At 37.3% G+C, this 18,432-nt stretch overlaps 1 non-coding gene across 1 annotated transcript; it reads left to right on the forward strand.

The window, feature by feature from the left end:
- The first annotated feature begins 12,538 nt into the window (after positions 1 to 12,538).
- On the forward strand, positions 12,539 to 12,644 carry LOC128294675 (small nucleolar RNA R71). Its single transcript, XR_008284983.1, has one exon. It is a non-coding gene; the product is annotated as a small nucleolar RNA R71 (small nucleolar RNA).
- The last annotated feature ends 5,788 nt before the right edge of the window (positions 12,645 to 18,432 follow it).

Below are 18,432 nucleotides of genomic sequence, written 5' to 3' on the forward strand. Positions count from 1 at the left end.
AGAATTTACATGTTGATTCTACTAAGTTTGTTATAAAAGCGTCGAACCCTTTAGGCAAATATGTCCTGGTTGACAAAGTTTGCAAGAATTGTCTGTTAATGAGTTGGGGTTACTGTTTTCTGGCTGATTTGATGTTGTTGCCATTTGACGAGTTTGATGTTATTCTGGGTATGGACTGGTTGACGTTGCATGATGTAGTAGTAAATTGTAGACAGAAGACAATTGAGTTGAAATGTCAGAATAATGAAACTCTCTGGATTGAATCAAATGATTTAAAAGGTTTACCAGCTATAATTTCATCGATGTTAGCTCAGACGTATGTAAAAAAGGGATGCAATGCATATCATGCATATATACTTGATACAAAAGTGTCAAAATCAAAGATTGAATCAGTACCGGTTGTTTGCGAATATCCAGATATGTTTCCAGAAGAGTTATTGGGTTTGCCCCTGATCAGAGAGGTTGAATTTGCTATTGATTTAATACTGGGAACTTCACTGATATCTATAGCTCCGTACAAAATGGCTCCGAAAAAGTTAAAAGAGTTGAAAGCTCAGTTGAAAGAATTAACTGATAGAGGATTCACAAGACCGAATTTCTCACCTTGGGGTTTACCAGTGTTGTTTGTAAATGAAAAGGATGGTTCTATGAGAATGTGTATAGACTATTGCCAACTTAACAAAGTGACAATCAAGAATAAATATCTTCTACCGAGAATTGATGATTTATTTAATCAATTGGAAGGTACAACAGTGTTTTCAAATATTGATTTGAGATATGGTTATTATCAGTTGTGAGTTAAAGACTCAAATGTGCTAAAAACTACGTTTAGAATGAGGTACAAACATTATGAATTCCTAGTTATACCTTTTGGATTGACTAATGCTCTTGCCATTTTTATGGATTTGATTAATCAGATTTTTAGACCGTATTTAGACAAATCTGTTGTTGTATTTATTGACAACATTTTGATCTACTCTCGAGATGAGTCTGACCATGTTGAGCATTTGAGGATAGTGTTACAGACCTTGAAAGACAAGCAATTATTCGTAAAGTTCAGCAAATGTGAGTTTTGGCTCCGAGAGGTTGGATTTCTGGGGCATATCGTTTCAATCGAAGGTATTAAAGTTAACTCTAGCAAGATTCCTACAATTATAGATTGGCAACCTTCAAGAAATGTATCTAAAGTCCAAAGTTTACTAGGACTAGCTGGTTATTATCAATGTTTTGTGAAAGGATTTTCTATGGTTGCAACATCGATGACTCGATTTCTTCAAAAAGATGTAAAATTCAAATGGACTGAGAAGTGACAACAAAGTTTTGAATAGTTGAAAGCATTATTGACAGAGGCACCAGTGTTAGTACAGCCTGAGTCGGGTTAAAAATTCGTAATTTCAGTAATGCGTCATTGAACGGTCTGGGTTGTGTATTGATGTAGAAAGGAAAAGTAATAGCTTATGCTTTTTGACAGTTGATAAACCGTAATTTATACATTTTTTTATCCATGCTTAGAACATTTATGGATGGTTTCTACTTAGATTTGGTAAATTCGATGCTACTAATTCTTTAATATCATGTTTTATACTTAGGTGAGCATAGGAGAGTAAAAAGAGTGAGAAATGGGCCGAAAACAGAGAAAATGGACACACATGGGAAATCAACATGGCCTGGACTTCCTTACATGGGTAAGCCACACGGCCGTGTCCATTTAGCAGGATCGAAGCACGACTTACACGGGTAGACTACATGCCCATGCCTATTTAACAGCCTTGACCACGGGCTGGAGCAATCGCACACGGGCGTGTCCCTAACGAGCCCAAGTATAGTCCTATTCAGAAAATGCCACTTTTGAGGGCTCTTAGGCATTCTAAAGCCTATTTAAACACTTAAGGAGGCACTTAGAGAAAGAGGACACGGAGTAGGAGGCAAGGAATTACTAGAAGAAAGCCGATTAATCCATCTCAAAAGCCGGATTATTCATCATGACTGAAGATCTCCCTTCAATTTCCATTCAGGAGTTTTGGGTTTTCTTTATGTTTTGTATTCATTATTCTTCTGAGATGTTCTCTTTTATAATTATGAACTAAACCCCCTAAATACCTAAGGGGAATGAAATCGAAGACGAATCTTGTTATTATTATCTGAATTGTATGATAAATATTTGACTTGTTCTTAATTATGTGTTCTTAATTCTTGTTTTAATATCTCAGGATATTGATTCAAGTTAATGCCCTTATTGAGAGGAGCAAAAGTCCCTGTCTAAGAGTAAATTGGTCATAATTAAGCGGAGTTGATTGCACGCCTAGAGATAGGGTGACAAGATTTTGCCGGATTAGGGTGAAACCTAATAAGGGGATCTATATATCGAGTTAATGCAACACTAAGGCGTTAATTAGAAAGAGATTTCAATTAATCAACTTAGGGTTAGACGTTATTAGTCTCGAGAGAGATAATAATATAACTTAGGGATTTCTACAGATCAAGTCGAATGAATAAATCGTCTGATTCAGAGTCAAATAACAAATGAAGTCTAGGTGCATTTTTCCTTGGGTATTGTCTCAATCAATCGAGTTTTCCCAAATGTTTTTCCCCAATTTTCTCTCTGTGCACTCTTAGTTTAGTTAATTAGTTTAGATAAACAAATCCTTTAATTTTTAGGCTAGATAATAAAAATAAAGTAATTACTAGTACTCTTGGTTCTTTTGGGTTCGACAATCTGGTCTTGCTAAAGCTATACTACTGTAATCACCAAGAGTACTAGTAATTACTTTTTTTTATTATCCGGTCTTAGTAGTCTAGCTTTAGCAAGACCGAATTGTCGAACCCAAAGGAACCAAGAGTACTAGTAATTACTTTCTTTTTATTATCTAGCCTAAAAATTAAGGGATTTGTTTATCTAAACTAATTAACTAAACTAAGAGTGCACAGAGAGAAAATTGGGGAAAACTTTGGGAAAACTCGATTGATTAAGACAATACCCAAGGAAAAATCCACCTAGGCTTCACTTGTTATTTGACTCAATCGATTTATTTATTCATTCGACTTGATCCATAGAAATCCATAAGTTATATTATTATCTCTCTCGAGACTAATAACGTCTAACCCTAGGTTGATTAATTGAAATCTCTTTCTAATTAACGCCCTAGTGTTGTATTAACTCGATCTATGGATCCCCTTATTAGGTTTCACCTTAATCTAGTAAAATCTTGTCACTCTATCTCTAGGCGTGCAATCAACTCCGCTTAATTATGACAAATTTACTCTTAGACAGGGGCTTTTGCTCTTTTGAATAAGCTTATTAACTTGAATCAATATCCTGGGATATTAAAACAAGAATTAAGAACACATAATTAAGAACAAGTCAAATATTTATCATTCAATTCAGATAATAATAACAAGATCTGTCTTAGGTTTGATTCCCCTTATGTATTTATGTAACACCCCAAACCCAGCCTGGAAGTTTGGCTCGAATCTGGCGTGTCACATTGAAGTGTTTTTCGGAAACCATGTTTCCATTAAAAACCCTTCTTAATAATTAAAAACTTGTACCCTTTTTAAACCTTGTTAGAAAACCTTAGCTGAATAACATTGTTAACAACTTTGTAAAAAATCCTGGCAGTTGCGGAAGCTTAATTTAAAAACAATTGCGGTTACGTGATGTTTTCAACAACAATAATTGCTTTGGAAAACCGTTTTCTAATACTAGCAATTATAAGAACAATAAATAAAATTCCAAATTTGAAATCCAGAAAATTACAACGGCTTTACTACAACCCACATAAAAACATTTAAAAGCAATAATCAAAACTATAATATAAACAGTGTGTGTGGCTTCCTCCGAGCCCCTCGCAGCTCCGATCCGTTTAAGGCTAGAAATTACCTGAAAGGTTAATAAACGGGGTGAGTTTACGAAAACTCGATGTGAAATCCCTACTATAAAAGGAACAATCAATATATAAAAGGATTAAAAGTCCGCCCCACCTTACTTACGATTTCGATCAATTGGGCCTTAGCCCACTATAACAGACAGTACCAGATGGGCCTTAGCCCATTACAGAATAAGAAACATTATCAAAACTAGAATAAAAATGAGAATCAGAATCAGAATCAAGTGACAGAATCAAAATCAAAATCAAAATCAGAATTAGGTAACAAAATCAGAATCAGTATCAGGCAACAGAATCAAAATCAGAACCAGAATTAGAATTAGGTAACAGAACCAAAATTAGTATCAGGTAACAGAATTAGAATCAGAATCAGGTGACAGAATCAAAATCAAAATCAAAATCAGAATTAGGTAACAGAATCAGAATCAATATCAGGTAACAGAATCAGACTTAAAACCAGAATCAGAATTAGGTAACAAAATCAGAATCAATATCAGGTAACAGAATTAGAATCATAATGTGAATGCAAACCCAACCCAATCGATCCGTATACACCCCCGTACCAACCTTACACCATATGGGGAGACAACTTGACCCACCTATCAGCTATACACCACAGAATTTGCAGCGAGGCTGCCAGATATTGTGACGAAGTCACCAGATACAGGTATTGTGGCTAGGCCACCAGAACAGATATATATATATATGTGGCGAAGCCACTAGATTGCAACGAGGCTGCCAGATATTGTGACGAAGTCACCAGAATAGATATATGTGGCGAGGCCACCAGATTGCAGTGAGGCTGCCAGAACGCTTCCTCCATCAATATAACCCGTATCCCATGCAACAGATATATATGTCATGGCATACAACATACAGAATCAGAATATCATGCCCATATTTGAATCAAACAGTCACAGTTAAGTCATTCATATCACCAACATATATTCACAATCAAATCCGTCAACCACACAGTCCAAGTCAGTCACTTGCCCACAAGGGCAAAACAATCATTTAACACCCTAGGGGTAAAATGGTAATTTTATAAATCGAGGGTAAAACGATAATTTTGTAAATTGAGGGTAAAACAGTAATTCTATAAATCGATGGTAAAACAGTAATTTTGTAAATAGAGGGTAAAACAGTAATACTGTAAATCGAGGATAAAATAGTAATTTTGTAAATTGAGGGTAAAACGGTAATTTTGTAAATCGAGGGTAAAATAGTAATTTTATAAATCAAGGGTAAAACGGTAATTTTGTAAATCGAGGGTAAAACAGTAATTCTGTAAGTCGAGGGTACTTTGGCAATTTTACAAGTCGAGGGCATTTCTGTAATTTGGTAAACTAAAGTATTCTAAACAGGGATAACAATACGAATGGCCCCCGATGTGGGATCCCTCTATTTAAAGCCAGCTTCGCATCCACTCTTATGTTAGCTCCCCGATGTGGGATCCCTCCATCACTAGAGGTTAAATTCAACACCAACTCTTGTCGCCCCCTGTTAGCAAAATAAATGCTCTTTGCTTGCCATGGGATTCGAACCCATGCCTCCACTTAAATGCTCCATACGCTACTTGCCACTAAGCCATAAGGTTTTTTGTGTCACAATTTCTCCAACAAAATTCTTAAGGCCTACCTACTACACCTAGGGTTTGATTCACCTTAAACCAAAATTTTTGCTAGAGTCCAGGTTTGAACCAGGACTTCTCCAACACTTCTCAGCACACTTAACCATTAAAACAAGCCTTCAACTACGAAATTTTCACGCACAACAGGATATTATAAGCTGCCTTCAACCGCTCCCATGCTCAAGGCCCAAACCTTCTAGGCCTAAATTCAGGGTGTTACAATTTAGGGGGTTTAGTTCATAATTATAATAGAAGACATCTCAGAAGAATAATGAATACAAAACATAAAGAAAACCCAAAACTCCTGAATTGAAATTGAAGGGAGATCTTCAGTCTTGATGAATAATCTGGCTTCTAAGATGGATCAATCAGCTTTCTTCTAGTAATTCCTTACCTCCTACTTCGTGTCCCCTTTCTCTAAGTGCCTCCTCATGTGTTTAAATAGGCTTTAGAATGCTTAAGAGCCTTCAAAAGTGGCTTTTTCTGAATACGACTATAGTTAGGCTCATTAGGGACACGCCCATGTGCGATTGCTCCATCCCATGGTCAAGGCTGTTAAATAAGCATGGGCGTGTAGTCTACCCGTGTAATTCGTGCTTTGATCCTGTCAAATGGACACTGCCGTGTGGCTTACTCGTGTGAGGAATTCCAGGCCATGTTGATTTCCCATGTGGGTCTATTTTCTCTGTTTTCGGCCCGTTTCTCATTCTTTTTACTCTCCTATGCTCACCTATGTATAAAACATGAAATTAAAGAATTAGGAGCATTAAATTCACCAAATCTAAGGTGAAACCATCCATAAATGTGCTAAGCATGGGATAAAAATATGTATAAATTACAGTTTATCAAATACCCACACTTAAGCGTTTACTTGTCTTCAAGCAAAATCCTCAACTCACAATCAAAATAAATTCTTCTAAATTTATAATCCCTATCAATAATATCTCAAAATAATCCTTAGTAATCATACATTGAAAATTCAACTAAAAGTACATCAAAGTTTCAAACATTCCAAGTTGAGCATTTTATCACGAAAACATAGGTGTCCCCCCTCATCTGAGTAATCACCTTTGATCAAAATATCATAGAGTTTAACATCCTCACTAAAGATTCACTCAAATCACTCGAGGTGTTTAAGAACAATAAATAAAGCACCCATTAGTCAATATGAAAAGTTATTACCATAGGCTTGCATGAAAATCAAATCTCCACCACTATATATTCAGATGATACATCAATCAAAAGGTCTTTAGAGGGTTGTAACGTAGCTTTAGTTAGGGGGTGTGGTCACAAGCTAAAAGGAAAGGTTAGAATCGAGATTGAATTGAAAAAAAAATTCCTATCTAGAAAAATAACTAATTTTCAGTTGAATAGAAGTGAGCTTCTTCTCAGAATATGGAATTAACACTTAAGCTCAAAAATGACGAATTATTACTAATATGTATGCAAATATTGTATATATATATATATTAGAATAAGTCAAATAACATAGAACTTAATTATTGCAATGAAGAATAAAACATAGCTAAACAATTAATTCAAATCAAATCTCGACAAAAATAGGGATCAAATTAGGGGATTTCAACAATAATAGGTTATGGGTTAATATTGAGGGTAAATCAATTCATGGCTTGTTAGGCTCAAAGGAGTTCACTAAGGGTTAATTATGAAGGTAGGCTTTTGTAGAGTGATTGGGTTAAACCTAAGTGCCTTTATTATCTCGACATATCAAATCAAATGGTGTGGTCTTGACATGCATAATCAAGCAAGTTCTAGAATAACAAATCAATACTGACGCACTCATAATAAAAGTGAGCATGAAAGAAATAAAATATGCTCTAAAGGCTCAATATCTCACAAAAATTATGGCTTTTTGAAGTTTAAACTTGTGAATTTCAACTCAAGATAATACCTAAACTTAGGGAAACAACCTAAAAGTTTTTAATTCTCAAAAATCAACTTATTATGCTTGATTCCCTAATGTCTTAAAGTTTAAATAATCAATGCATGAATGCCTATGTTTTAATTCAAGACATATCAATAAAAATCATAGATTAATTAAAATTCATTCTAATAGTGATATAAGTGATTCATGTGAGAATAAGACACAATTCAGGGATTTTTGACGATGATATAAAAGACCCCCCACACTTAAGATGTACATTGCCCTCAATATACAAAGATAGATATATTGAAAAATATAGATATATAATCATAAGATAGGGAGAGAAGTGAAACTTTCTGAATGATGAATGAACTCCTTGAATTGGAGTTATGGAGAATAATCGGCCAAGACAATGATGAGAGTGGAGGAGGATACTCTGGTGGTGGTAGAGGTTCATTAGTCCATAAGTCCTGCGCCAAAAGAATATTATATCTGGTAGTAGCTCTGGTCATGGTTGAGTAGGACATGGCAGTCGTGGAGAACCTTTTCCATTGGAGTTTTTAGTTCCTAAGTGATGATGAGCTTTGGAGCTCTTTATAACTGTGATAAAATCAAGAACTCTTAGGAAATATAAGGAAGTATAATTACTCGTAATGAAATAGCCAAAACTATAAATTATTCAATACAAATTATAAAACCTAAAATTAAAAAAATATTAAAGGAAAATAAAATAAAAAGTATTTAATGAAGATAAATAAAGATAAAAGTGGAAATAAAAATAAAAAAATAAAAAGTCTTTAAACATCGTCATCGCTGGATGGTTCGTGAAGTGGTGGTGGTGATGAGATGTGAAGGTGCTGACAAATCTGATGAAGAGTAGCATCAATGTGATCAAAGCACTGAAAACACTGCTGCTTAAATCGAGTAAGGTGCTCAAACATGTCAGAGTATGAAGCCGCCGCATGAACTAGACGATGAACAGGAGGTGGCTGAGATGGTGGGTCCTCATGACGTGGAGGGACATCATCAGTAATGTCCTCCAGGTCCTCCTCCTCGGTGGACTGGATGAGGTATTACTGAGGAGGGTAGGTTCCATGTCGTTTCTCGATCATTCTCATATGTAGCATGCTCAAGATGCCCTGTAGGGACATTTGGCTGATGAGAGTGAGGGAGGATGATTGTGTCGTTATGTTGAGGAGCCCAAAGTACCAAGCCAATCGAGTCACATAGGGCCTGATAGAGATGAATCCTCTCCTAAGCCACTCCGTCTGATGGCGAATGGCAAGGGCAATGAAATAGGCAAGGTCGAACACGTGTCTGTTCACCATGCTCCACAAGAAATAGGCGTCGTGAGTGTTGACGACGCCGGTGCTCTCTCGCTGACCTGTTAGAGTGTGAGCCAAGATTGCGTGTAGGTATCGCAGGGATGGGGCAAGGGTTGATGCCTTAGAGAAGCTAGGATCATAGGTGGCCAAGGCAGGGATGAGGTCCATCCAGTACTTTGAGGGAGACTAGTGGATGTGGTGATGGAGGGTGTCGAGTTCGTTGTCGTCCATAAACTCCTCCGTTTACAGCCCTAGTGCAATTCCAAACTCCGATACCCTCTGGTGCACTAGACCACCAAGGCGAAATTGGACCATTCTAGGATCGTCGAAGTTTATCATGAAGACTTGAAGATGGAAGGTCAAGTAGAGTTCTATTGTGAGCTCGAGGTATGTCAGCTCGATGATCTCAAACAAGAGCCCCCACGGGTCAGCCATCAGGAGGGCTCAAACCGCATCAGCCATTTGAATTTGTTCAAGTACGGCCCAGTCAATGCAGTGGCCCACACCTAGGGGTCGGGCCCATAATATCTGAAATAGTTCCTCCTGGGGTCCCAAAGGAAACTAGAGGAATGGGTGCCTAATCTCCGCGGTAGGACCCGAGGATGACACTGCTCTTTTCCTCTTCTTCAAGGCAGGGACAGCGGTCTTCTTACGACATGAGGTTGACATTGTATACCTGCAATGAAAAGTCGAAGTTAAAAACTCCCCAAGAATGTACACGTGTTAAAACTGAATAAGAATATTTCATGGGGCTGACGTATTAGATGAAAAATATACTAAAACAACCAAAGCAGATATATCAAGTCATTATTATGATTAGGATTAAGAGAGTAATGCTAACAAAAATATCTAGTGAATGAATGCATGTGGGTTGGATAAGTATGAAATATGGTATGGGTAAGCATGAAATCTATGGAGACAAGAAAAATGGATGAGTGTAGCAAAATGTATTGACTAAGATGAAAAATTTCTTAACAAACAGCATAAGCATTCTATCATTACAACTATGATTATTTACTCAAAATAAAACAAAATATCATGAAATAAGTAAGAAGGATGAAGAGAATAGAGAGAAAAAATGAACAAACATAAGAGGAAGGAGCTTTGGGTTGTCGAAAGTGGTGCTGTGGTCGGCGCACGGGCGTGGCAGGTAGGGCATGTGAAGTTTCAGCAACTAGGGTTAGGGATTTTAGGGAAGGGGTGATAAATATTGAGGGGTTTATATAGATTTTAGGGCATACTGCCGTGCCTAATTTTTTCCCGTGTGTTTCGCAATTTTTTGAATTTGGGTAGTTTGGCATTCGGCCCATGCCCGTGTTCCTTGGGCGTGTGGGTGCACACAGCCGTGTCGCATGGCTATGTTCTTCTTTGTTCGCTTCATCCACGCCCATGTGTGGATGTCCAAGCTCGTTGTATTTTATCAGTATTGAGCACGGTTGATGTGCACGGGCGTATTGCACACCCGTGCTAAATTCTCAGTTTCAACAATAGTTTATAGACATAGGCGTGTCGTACACCCGTGATGGTTTGACTGACTCACCCACAGCCACGTCGCACGGCCGTGGCAACTTATCGTATCCTGTGTTAAGGAAAAATTTTGCCCTATTTTCACACAGCCGTATCGCATGGCCGTGTCTTCTCTATTGGTGTGAGCATGACCTAAGGCACGCCCGTGTGCCCAGCCGTGTGGATTAGAAAACCTATGTTTCAATGACTCAGTTAGTGATTAGATGTCAAAAACTAAAATTTTAAAGAAGTTAACATTGTTAGTGCTCGGGTTGCCTCCCGACAAGCCTTATTTATAGTCTAAGCTCGACTTACCTTTCTGTTGCATGGTCATGGTGGTGCGAGGAGTTTACACTCCCCATCTGTACTATCAATTTTATCAACATAAGGTTTAAGACGAATATTTTTTACCTTAAAAGTGCCGAATTTGAGATGAATTACTTCGACTGTACCATATGGGAAAATATTGAGTACCGTAAGAGGGATTGATTCGTTAGGTTCAGAAGTGGCAATGCGAGGATCTGCTCCATCCAGTAGTACTTTGTCTCTAACCTTAAGTTGATTTGGTAAGGTATTGAGCTCATCATTGCTTGGTTTTGGTTTATGGTGTGTTTTCGGTTTATGTGTCCGCCATTCATCTAGCTCTTCGATTTGTAGCCTTCGTTCTTTATAGATAAGTCGTTTGATGTTGCTTCAACATGGCTCATATATGTTCTTCGAACCTGTTTCCTACAAAGTAGGTTGCACCACGTGGTCAGTTTTAATAGCATGATTTATACAAACACCTTCAATTTTTGATGTGTTATTCGAATTACGAGCTTGAAGGGTGATTGTTTCATCTCCCACACGAAGTGTGAGTTCACCTGTACCAACATCAATTATAGTTTTAGCAGTTGCTAAAAAGGGCCTCCCTAAAATTAAAGGAACGTTACTATCCTCCTCTATGTTTAGAATAACGAAATCAACTGGGAATATAAATTTGTCAATTTTAACAAGAATATCTTCAATAATACCCTTAGGAAATCTGATTGTTGTATCGACTAATTGAATGCTCATCCTTGTTTGTTTGGGTTTCCCAAGACCTAGTTGTTTAAACATTTTATAAGGCATGACATTGATACTAGCCCCTAAATCAGCCAAAGCATTATTAACATCTAAGCTACCAATTAAACAAGGAATTGTAAAACTCTCTGGATCTTTTAATTTGTTGGCCAGCTTATTCTATAGAATGGCTGAGCAAACCGCATTTAGTTCCACATACGACGCATCATCCAACTTTCATTTATTTGTTAAAAGCTCCTTTAAGAATTTGACTGCGTTTGGAATCTACGAAAGAGCTTCAATAAATGGTAAGTTAATATGTAATTTCTTTAAAAGTTTAAGAAATTTACCAAACTATTCGTCTAAGTGGTCTTTCCTTGTCGCATTTGGGTATGGTACACGTGGTTTGTACTTTTTACTTACCTGTTTTTGGTCATTGTGGTCCACGTCACCTTTGCCTTTACTTACCACAGTTTCTTGCCTCAATTCTGGTTCAAGTGCAACTAACCCTTCCTCATCTTGAATAGTAATTGCATTGAGCTACTCCCTTGGGTTAGATTCAGTGTTACTCGGCAGGCTACCTTGTGGTCGTTCAGATATTAATTTGGCGAGCTGTCCTATCTGAGCTTCGAGCCCTTGGATCGATGCTTGTTGATTCTTAAGTGTTGTCTCGGTATTTTGAAAATGAGTTTCTGATACCGAGATGAATTTTGTTAGCATCTCCTCAAGGTTCGACTTTTTCTCTTATTCGTAGGGTGGTTGTTGGGAGCCTGGAGGTGGTGGTCTCTGATTTCCTTGGCCTCCCCATGAAAAATTTGGGTGGTTCCTCCAACCTGCATCATAGCTGTTACTATAAGGATTATTTTGACATCGAGGATTATTGCCTATGTAATTTAACTGCTCGTTCTCTATGTTATGGCCATAGGGTGGGTATTCTGAGTTGTTTGATCTACCTCCACTTGCTTCGCACTGGATTACTGGGTGAACTTGTGAAGAACTAAGAAAACCGTCAATTTTTCTATTCAAAAGTTCTACCTGATTAGAGAGCATGGTGACCGAATCAACGTTAAAAATGCCGGCTAGTTTCGTTGGTTTTTTCCTCATGACTTAACACTGATAATTATTTAGTGACATCTCTTTTAAAAATTCATAAGCATCCTCAGGTGTCTTATTATTGATATTTCCTCCAACAGCTGCCTCAATCATCTGTCTAGTCGAAGGATTCAGGCCATTGTGGAACGTTTGAACCTGTAGCCAGAGTGGTAACCCATGGTGAGGGCACCTTCTCAAAAGGTCCTTGTATCTCTCCCATGCATCATAGAGTGTTTCTAAATCCATCTGCACAAAAGAGGAGATATCATTATGTAGTTTGGCTGTTTTAGCCGGTGGAAAATATTTTAATAAAAAATTTTCGATCATTTTTTCCCAAGTAGTGGTTGACCCTCGTGGTAACGAGTTCAACCACTATTTAGCTTTGTTCTTCAATGAAAAAGGGAATAGCTGAAGGCCAATGGCATCATCAGAAATGCCATTGATTTTAAAAGTGCCGCAAAACTCTAAGAAATTCGCCAAATAAGCGTTTGGGTCCTCGTCCTGCAAACCATCGAACTGAACAAATTGTTGGATCATTTGAATGGTGTTAGGTTTCAGTTCAAAATTATTTGCAGCAACAGCAGGCCTAACTATGCTCGATTCAGTTCCTGGTAAAGAAGGTTTAGCATAATCATACATAGTAGGCGGAGCAGGATTCTGATTTACTAGATCAGCGACAATCGCAGGAGGTAGCGGATTTTCCTAGTTTTCAGCCATCTCCTCGGTTGTGGTTCAAGTATCGTCCTCTTGCTCTTCCTCTGTGTATCTTAAGCTTCGCCTTATTTCTCTTTGATTTTTGCAAACTACGCGATCGATCTCACTATCAAACAGTAATGATCCCGATGAGTTTCTTCTAGTCATACACTATAAAAACCTGACAGGAGCGAATAAAAGAAAAATTAGAAAAGAAAATAAAAATTTAAATTGAAAATAAAGTAAAATGGCTAAAGTAATAAAAATCGAGTGTTCCTAATATCTTAGTTCACTGGCAACAACGCCAAAAACTTGATACGTGATATTTGTGACGAGTTTTTAAAAATTTATAATTAATTGTTCTTGAAACTAACTATTATCACGATAAAGGCAAGTATACCTATCGATCAGTAGTATAGCTTTAGCAAGATCGGATTGTCGAACCCAAATAAACCAAGAGTAATAGTAATTACTTTCTTTTTATTATCTAGCCTAAAAATTAAGGGATTTGTTTATCTAAACTAATTAACTGAACTAAGAGTGCACAGAGAGAAAATTGGGGAAAAGCTTTTGGGAAAACTCTATTGATTAAGACAATACGCAAGGAAAAATCCACCTAGACTTCACTTGTTATTTGACTCTGAATTAGACGATTTAATCATTTGACTTGAACCGTAGAAATCCCTAAGTTATATTATTATCTCTCTCAAGACTAATAACGTCTAACCCTAGGTTGATTAATTGAAATATCATTCTAATTAACGCCCTAGTGTTGCATTAACTCAATCTATGGATCCCCTTATTAGGTTTCACCCTAATCCGATAAAATCTTGTCACCCTATCTCTAGGCGTGTAATCAACTCCGCTTAATTATGAAAAATTTACTCTTAGACAGGGACTTTTACTCCTCTGAATAAGCGCATTAACTTGAACCGATATCCTGGGATATTAAAACAAGAATTAAGAACACATAATTAAGAACAAGTCAAATATTTATCATACAATTCAGATAATAATAACAAGATCTGTCTTAGGTTTCATTCCCCTTAGGTATTTAGGGGGTTTAGTTCATAATTATAAAAGAAAACATCTCATAAGAATAATGAATAAAAAACATAAACAAAACCCAAAACTCTTGAATGGAAATTGAAGGGTGATCTTCAGTTTTGATGAGTAATTCAGCTTCTGAGATGGATCAATCGACTTTTTTCTAGTAATTCCTTGCCTCATACTCCATGTCCCCTTTCTCTAAATGCCTCCTTATGTGTTTAAATAGGCTTTAGAATGCCTAAGAGCCCTCAAAAGTGGCCTTTTTCGAATAGGACTATACATGGGCTCGTCAGGGACACGCCCGTGTGCGATTGCTCTATCCCGTGGTCAAGGCTGTTAAATAGGCACGGGTGTGTAGTCTACCCGTGTAATTCGTGCTTCGATCCTACCAAATGGACACGGCCGTGTGGCTTACCTATGTGAGGAAGTCAAGGTCGTGTTGATTTCCCATGTGGGTCCATTTTCTCTGTTTTCGGCTCATTTCTCGCACTTTTTACTCTCCTTTGCTCACCTAAGTATAAAACATGAAATTAAAGAATTAGGAGCATCGAATTCACCAAATCTAAGGAGAAACCATCCATAAATGTGCTAAGAATGGGATAAAAATATGTATAAATTACGGTTTATCAACAGTTGAAACCACATGAAAAGAATTATCCGACGCGCGATTTAGAGTTGGCCGCAATTGTGGTTGCATTAAATATTTGGCGACATCACTTGCTTGATGAGAAATGCCACATTTATATAGATCACAAGAGCTTAAAATATTTAATGAGTTAGAAATACTTGAATTTACAACAACAAAGATGGTTTGATTTACTGAAAGAATATGAGCTAGTAATTGATTATCATCCCGGGAAAGCGAACGTCATTGCTGATGCTTTAAGCAAAAAGTCATTATTTACTTTGAGTGCGATGAATACACAATTAGCTTTGTCTGATGACGTGTGACATCCCAAAATTGACCCTAGTCGGGATGTGGTTTCGGGACCACAAAACCGAGACACAAAATTAATTAATTATTATTTTCTATGTTTATTGTGCATGAATATACATATGTGAAAATTTAGTGCCTTAATTTCGTCATTTGTAGGTGAAATTTATTAGAAAGGACTTATGTGAGGAAATTGAGAAATGTGCTAGGCTAATGTTAAAGTGGCCTATTGATACATATTAGAAAATGCTTGGATTTGCATGTCAAATTGCCAAATTTCCTTATGGTGGCCGGCCAAGATAGATTGAGGATGGGCAATGTATTTGTTTGCCTTAGATTTTATAATAAGAAATTGGGTAATGGGAGACAAGCTAAAATAAAGAAAGGAATTAAAAAGAAAAGGGGAATAAAATAAGAAAAGAAAAAGGGGGAATGTTCATCCTTACCTTTGCCATTGCCGTGAGTGAGGGAGAGAAAGGGGAGGAAAAGAGAGTTCTCTCTTTGTTGAACTTGGCCGGCTAGAAGGAAGGAAGGAGGGGAGAACTTCGGTCACTTGAAGCCTTAAGGAGGTTAGTACATTGTGTTAACTTGTAAGATGTTTACTTGTTGTGAGTGAACGATCATGGTTCTTGTTTAGCCATGCAAAAATGTTGAATAATGTTGGGGGAATGGAACATTAGGCTATGGAAAAGGGGGGAACTCTTTGATTGTTTAAGATAGTTTAGATAGTATGTGATTTTTTTTGGGTATTGTGAGTTGAGATGTAAGTGTGTGTGTGTGTGCTTGGCCATAGGGGTTTGCTAGGAAATTTTATTGGTTGAATGATGGGTGGCGAATGAACTATGAGGGGTTATGAGAAGAATGTGGGAAGCTAAGGTGCGAACCATAGTCTCGTGATAGGAATAATGCGGTTGGTGTTTTGATCTTTGTGGTGATGAGGCATGAAGTGTTCGCCATGGTACTAAAGTGTTGTGCTTGTGTTAAAACTTAGAAATTATTTTGTTATGGCTAGTATAGATATGTATGACCGAACATGAGAGCATGATTGGATGAAGAGCTTGGTTAATTGTAGTTGTATGTGAATTTACATGATGTTACAAATAGATGTGAAAATATATGCTAGATTAGGAAAATTTGATTAAATGTTCATGAGATGAAATTAGGTGTTTAAAAGATGTTATAGTTGACATTGTATATATATACATACATTCGCCATCTAATTGAGTATAAAGATGGTGTTAAATCTAATCGTGATGTTACCTTTAATTATGTGTATAATCGACTAAATGGGTAATTAGTGAGGACGGTTTTAGAATATACAAGCATACATATGCATGTGTAGTTAAATTATGAATGTTTAGCAAGATGGTTAAACTAGTTGATTTATTGATCAAGCTCAAGGAGTTAAAGAAGGAGAATCAAGCAAGGGAAAGGCGAAGGTCATCGAGTAGCCGACTTGAAATTATTTTACCCAACACAAGGTAAGTCATTAAGCATATATTTGGTGTTGATGTAAATGACCATAATATATACGCAATTGTGTTTAAATGAGTTGATGTGTAAATGAAAATGTATGTGTATGGAATGATGCCATTGTTGAATGTATAAAGGCAGCAACATGCATAAGGTATTGGTCTCGGCACTAAGTGTGCGGGTATAAATGGACACGGTGACAAGATTGGCACTAAGTGTGCGGGTTTAAAAATTGTACAGCACTAAGTGTGTGAACTGAAAATATATAGCACTAAGTGTGCGAGCTGAAAATATATAGCACTAAGTGTGCGAGCTGAAAATTATATAGCACTAAGTGTGCGAGCTGAAAATATATAGCACTAAGTGTGCGGATTCACTATATGCTCTTGCGTTACGATTGGCACTGAGTGTGCGACATTATCGAGTTAATCCGGACAGCGGATCGGGTAAGTACCTTGAGCTCATGGCGAATAGGCACTATGGTCATGCTCGGGGTTGAGCACAGTAAGCTTTAAATCTATGTGATGATTACAATTGTATGATTGTGGTGAAAATGAGTTGGTGTATAAAATGACTCAAATATCTTATTGAATAGAATATGAAATGTGAATGTATGACTTGGTGCGAGATTGAACCGAAGGTCTAAGGAACTATGGTATAGTTCGATATGGATGGAACAATTAGCCTTGTTTCATTGTTTCACTTTGTGATGAATTTAGCTAATGGATAATTGTGAAGTGCTTATGACTTACTGAGTTATAAACTCACTCGGTGTTTTCTTGTCACCCATTTTAGGTCTCTTGGACTCGTATTGTTGCGTGCTCGGAACCGTCGTTGAAGTCATCACACCGGCTGGAAACCTTTTGGTATTGTCTTTGTACTTGAACTAGGAGAACATTTGGCATGTATAGGCTATTATGTTTTGTTGAATTGTGGGTTGTAAACTTTCAGCCATGTGAAAATGACCTATGTGGTCGTCGAGTGGGATGCTAGAACCTATAGCCACGAGTCTTAGAAATTTTAATTTTGATAAGGTGGCCATAATTTGTGTCATGTATGATGGATGATTAGTAAGGCCAAAGAAAGATTCACGAAATTGGCATAGTCTACTGCAGTAACTGTTGCGGACAGCAGCAGTGAGATGAGATTGAAAAATCACTAAAAATAGTATAAGTAGAATTAAATAGTGAATAAATTATGAAATTGAACCTTGATGAATATATTTTTATATGGACGAAACGAAACGACCATATGAGCAGTATACTGAGAGATATTAAAGTTCTCGTGAGACAGGGCCAGAACGGTTTCTGGGTCCCCTGTCTCGACTTTGAAAATTTACCATAAATTATCCAGAAGGAATTAGAAGTCGTGCCTTATATGTGAAGATTCCCCTTTCAGTATAGTTTCATTAGAAACAAACGGCATGAGCATTGAAGCTCTGTACGAGAAGATATTCAGGTCGTAATGGGCGAAGGTCAGTGTAGTCGACCCCTGTAACATGGGCGACTTTAACTAATAAACTGTACCAATTGGCCTGACCAAAAATTCTAGAAATAAATCCATGGATAGACATATGAGTCTAAATTCAGGGAAAATTTACGGAATCAGTTTCCGAGTTTCAAAACTCGAGATATGATTTTTAAGGCGACAGTGACGCAGTTAGCTAGCCTGCCTGGAACAGCAATCAATATTACAAAGAGAGAAATAAGGGAAGTGAGCCCGGTAACACCACGTGTTCAAATCGGGTGACGATCTCGGGTTTGGGGTGTTACATGACGGTTCTATTGTAGCTGAGTTGAAAGCGAGACCATTATTTCTTCAGCAAATCTGTGAAGCTCAGAAATGTGATAGTGAATTGAAAGCCAAAAGAGTTTAGTGTGTTCCAAGGTAGAATTTGTGTACCAAGGAATCCTGAG

Source organism: Gossypium arboreum, chromosome 6 (assembly GCF_025698485.1).
Source record: "Gossypium arboreum isolate Shixiya-1 chromosome 6, ASM2569848v2, whole genome shotgun sequence".
Classification (NCBI taxonomy): Eukaryota; Viridiplantae; Streptophyta; class Magnoliopsida; order Malvales; family Malvaceae; genus Gossypium; species Gossypium arboreum.